At 41.5% G+C, this 5,264-nt stretch overlaps 1 long non-coding RNA gene across 1 annotated transcript in view; it reads left to right on the forward strand.

Moving 5' to 3' along the window:
* Positions 1–4,977, forward strand: part of LOC108784238 — a 17,085-nt gene extending 12,108 nt beyond the window's left edge. The window contains exon 3 of the long non-coding RNA XR_001941057.1: positions 4,830–4,977. This is a non-coding gene — a long non-coding RNA (uncharacterized LOC108784238). The remainder of the gene's footprint in view (positions 1–4,829) is intronic.
* Positions 4,978–5,264: the final 287 nt, after the last annotated feature.

Raw genomic sequence — 5,264 nt, forward strand, 5'->3', positions numbered from 1 at the left:
GTTCTCAGTGTGCAATGACAGTTCAGCATCTCCTGGTTACCTAGTAACCAGGGGACAGTGGACTGTCATGAGAGCTTGTCGGAGCCGGCTTTGATATGACCGCCGGTTCCGACAAGCTCTCATTTTAAGATATCATTTGGTCCCGTGCAATAGAAAAAGTTTGGCGGAGCTGTCACTGCTAGCTCCGCCCAATCATTTTCTCATTTTTCTCTACTTTTTCTATTCTGCTCGGTACCATAGAGGTACCGAGCAGAATAGAATAGCTGAGCCGAAGGGCACTCTCCGGCATTCGGCTATTTCATTCACTGCTGTTTGGGCCCTATGAGAATAGGCCGAACAGCAATGAGTAGCCTGCCGGAGGTTCAATGGCAGCGAAAGGGTTAAAAGCTTCAACAAAGCTTGCTGAAAGCTCTCAAAAGCTCGCTGTTCACACAGTTAATATACACTTAGGCCAGGTTCACACCTGAACGTTTTGTAGCGCGTTCAACGCTCGACGAACGCTCTACAAAACGCTCAAACATCTAAATCCCATTGTATTCAATGGGTCTGGTTCACACCTTGCCATATTTCCGCCCGTCCGAACGCGATACAAAACGGCCTACGCCCAAAGAAGCACATGTACTTCTTTGGGGCGTTTTGGTCTCACGTTTCCATTGGGATACAGCCAAGTAGCCCACGGAAACGGGCGTTTGTCGTGCATTTTTTTTACCGCGGATCGCGGTCGAAACGCGCGACAAACGCGCATATTCAATACGCCTAGGTGTGAACCCAGCCTTACTGGCCACTTTATTAGGTACATCTTGCTAGTACTGGGTTGGACCCCCTTTTGCCTTCTGAACTGCCTTAATTCTTTGTTGCACAGATTCAACAAGGTGTTGGGAACATTCTTCAGAGATTTTGGTCCATATTGACATGATAGCATCACGGGCCCAAAGTGTGCCAAGAGAATATTCCCCCGCACCATTACACCACCACCACCCTGAACCATTAGTACAAGGCAGGATGGATCCATGCTTTCATGTTGTTTATGCCAAATTCTGACCCGACCATCTGAAGGTCGCAACTGAAATTGAGACATCAGACCAGGCAATGTTTTTCCAATCCTCTATTGTCCAATTTGGGTGAGCCTGAGCGAATTGTAGCCTCCGTTTCCTGTTCTTAGCTGACAGGAGTGGCACCCGGTGTAGTTTTCTGCTGCTGTAGCCCATCTGATTCAAGGTTTGACGTGTTGTGTGTTCAGAGATAGTATTCTGCATACCACGGATGTAACGAGTGGTTATTATAGTTACTGTTGTTTTTCTATAATCTCAAACCAGTCTGCCCATTCTCCTCTGACATCAACAAGGCATTTTCGTGTACACACAGGATATTTTCTCTTTATCTGACTATTCTTTGTAAACCCAAGAGATCGTTGTGTATGAAAATCCCAGTAGATCAGCAGTTTGTGAAATACTCAGACAAGCCCGTCTGGCACCAACAACCATGCCATGTTCAAAGTCACGTAAACCCCCTTTCTTCCCCAATCTGATGCTCGGTTTGAACTTCAGCAAGTCTTCTTCACCACGTCTAGATACCTAAATGCATTGAGTTGCTGCCATGTGATTGCCTGATTAGCAATTTGGGTTACCAAGCAATTGAACAGGTGCACCTAATAAAGTGGCCAATGAGTGTACAAGTTGAAGCTTGTGTGCACTATGCCTTAAAGTGTATGCCCGAAACAAAAATGATCAGTACATATATGTACATGCACATTTCCCCTATGTTATCAGCCATGCCTGAGATCTCTGTGCTGGACTACAAAGCACTTTATGTAAAAAAAGGGAAGGAATTCTGTATTCTGTCACAAGAGAATTTGGCAGGGAAGACCACACGGCTTGGGATTTTGGTGCAGCAAAGGCATTGTGCCGCCAGCTCAAACAGGAAGAGTTTTCTGGCAGATCAACAAGTATTTTTGTAGGTATTCTGTACTTTTGCATTTTAAAGGGGTATGCACCTGCATAGCAGAAACATACTGCATGTTTTTTTTGTTTTGGCTAAACATATAATTTAAAAGGACTTGGTGCCAAAAAATACAGATGTATGCTATGTTGATGCATGAGCTTGTTCAAAACCGATAGAGAAGTTTAAAGCCAAATTTATTTGGGGGTTTCCAGTAGTCGATTATCCTGAGGATTACAACCATTTAGGACTTGCATTTCTGAAGAAAATTATTTTTTTAATTTCTTGTTACAAAGGAAAGACAGGCATCCATGAGAACAATGAAATATTCTGTTTTGAAAACCATATGTCGTAACTGCAACATCTGTTTAAGCAGGATTTGGTTATATGGATGTCTTCCTTTTTATCAGCAATAAGTGTGCAGGAAGTGCTCAGCATAGCAGAGTTGAAGACTCTGCTCCAATTCCATCTATAAGATGTGCGCTGATCCTTCTGCTTATTTCAGATCTGCCTGCCATCCTGCACATTAAAATGTGTCACGTGAAAGGTGGCAATACATGATACAAAACAGATGTCTAACCAAATGAACAACCAATGCACACAAAATGTGCAAGATAACTGCAAATAAAAATGTAGCATAACTCTTTAAGCCTTATTCTTCCACGTAGCTAAAAACATATTTCCATTCCAGTAAGTGTCAATAGGTACCATTTTGACAAATGCGCAATATATTGATTTATGCAGAACATAACACGCCCTGGTGTCATTGGTCCCAGTAATGGTGTTCATTGAGAAGGATAGTGCCCCGTCTTGCCTGTTCAGTTCCATATTCTGCACTGCTCCCTGTGGTGATGTCACAGCCAGGACTGTACAGGAACAAATGGGCAGGGCACCACTCTGCCTGGAAGTGTCCAAGATAGATTGGCAGGTACTGGAACGCTCTGCAGGAGTCCACGAGAGTGATAAATAACTACATTAGTGGTCAATAGAAGTAAAAAAAATGTGGAAATGTGATTGAAACCTGTGTGAACCAAGTCCCTGCACCATCAAAAGGGCAAATAATTTGTAGAACATTAAAATCTTGCATGAAAACTCTTGGGGGACAATCTCTCTGCTGATTAAGAATTCATCTTGCACAGGGGTTTGCACTCCTTACTAAAACATGCAATCTTTTTGATTTAAACTGCCCAATGAGCAATATCTTTATTCCTGAATCAGGTTTTGAAAATTCTGCCTAGAAGGATGGATTGTTTCCCGTTTGGGAATATCATAACAGCATTACGGTCTTACCTTTACCGAGGCTCCCGAATTATACTGGTGTGCCTCTTGCTAGCCTACCACATGGTATTGCAGGACATTAGCAGGGAGAATCAAATGGAAACACAATTTGTATACCAACCGTGTAAAACATGCCTTAGTCAAATTATCCGTTACACACAAACTGCGTTAAGTATTCTGCAGATTCTTTTCAATAATCTGCTCACTTTTGGGTACAGTATTCTTCGTGGATTGAAATGAAGAAACAGGGTATCACAATGCTGGCCCCGAATGCAGAAAATGTGCAATGCAGGGCTTTTCTTTGTTTTGTATTTGATTTTGCTTTCTCATGCATGGGGAGGAAAAAAAAAATATATATACTCAAAATACCTCAAAGGCTTGCGAAATAGTGGCTTCCCAGTATTTCTTCCAAACTGTGTGATTACATTGCACCAGCCAGAAGGTGCAGTGTGTCACATTAGAACACAGATGTGGCACTTACTCATGGACGCAGCATTACCTCACCCTGATCTAAAATTCAGGAACGTTCTAGGCCTGAAGTGCCATCGTATTTTCCTGATGCCATCTGGTTTCTGTTTTGGCAGTTATATCACTTTTGCAAGCTCAAAGTAGACCTGTACTAAAACAAATACATACGCTACTATTATTGACCTCCTGAAAATGTTGGCTGCCAAACAGATCCCATCAATGTTTTCCCCAGAGTCACTGACCTGAATCCTGGGTCAGGTAATCAAAAAAGTACCCAAGTAGCCATTTTCAGAAGGAGGCTAGCATTGGCATTAGGGATGCACCGATACCAGTGCCGATACATTTTCATGAGAACTACCAGGGTTGCAGCGGTTGCAGCTGGGACCTGGCTCTGGCGCTCCACCACTGTCCTGAAATCATTAGTCTGTATTGTTTTTGAAAAACGGTCATGTGACAAACAAAAATGTATCAGTACTTGGGAAAGTGTCAGTACTTGCAAAACTGGTATCAGTGCATCCCTTTATATATGTTTATAAAAACAAAATCATACATTAAACAGGGATGGACAAATCCCAGGAGCTCCGTGTGCTCCTTACAAATAACAGCTGCCTCTTAACTTTGAATTTTTCTCTAGTGTAGTCTTGGAGCTGGAAAAGTATCTGTGCTTGTACCGAGTACGGTACTTGGTATCTAAACATCCCTAATTGGCAGCCTATTTATATTCTTCAGTACAGGTTTTCTTCAAGTATAAAAAGAGAAGTTGTGATTTTAAGGTTATTACAAAAGTAAAGTGACCATTACAAACCATAACAAGCAGTTATGTTCAATATTCATCACCTGTGATTTCTTATCTCACACTTTTAAAATTACAGGCAATGCAAAGAAGATCCACAAAATTCATACAGGTAAGCAATAATGACCGTTTATTTAAACTTCTAGTAAACACCATCCACTAGATTTGGAATAAAAGTACTTTCAAGAAGTACTACAGCTTAACTGTGAATATAAAAGAAAAACAAAAAAAATAGTACAAAAAGTAACATCATAAAAAAGGGAAAAAAGAAGAAGTCTGTAAGTGAGTAAACCTTGGATGTTAAAATGTCCACTGTAAGCCAAGCAGAAGTGTTTTGCAGGCTGTAAAGGAGGAGGTGCAACATTTGATTTTTGGTTTTTAACCATTGCTTTCCCCTACACTAGCAGTTAAGCCGAAGTCTAGGACACTGCTTTAGTGTTAGAATGTAGGAAAGGGGGCCATAAAACTGCAAGCCCCTCCAAAAGACTGAAGCACGTTAGCTAGGCGATTATGAAAAGATGAAAGGAACCAAGGCAGGTTATTGCCGAGAGAGAGAGAATGCTCACACTTCATTCATTCAGTTGTATATACCTGTGGCACTTCAACTGACTGCATAAAGTTTTAAAAGAAAGCAAGAGGTGCATTACAAAAAACACAGCAAATGTTAAAAAAGGCCTTCAAAAGCTGTGCTCACATTTAAGAACAATTTAAACCAGCGAACCTCCTCAAAAACCTTCAAATCTCACCTAGTCCATCCTAACTATTCTTTATGCTTAGTAAGGGGTGG

Source organism: Nanorana parkeri, unplaced genomic scaffold (genome assembly GCF_000935625.1).
Source record: "Nanorana parkeri isolate BGI_ZX_2015 unplaced genomic scaffold, ASM93562v1 scaffold104, whole genome shotgun sequence".
NCBI classification, from domain to species: domain Eukaryota; kingdom Metazoa; phylum Chordata; class Amphibia; order Anura; family Dicroglossidae; genus Nanorana; species Nanorana parkeri.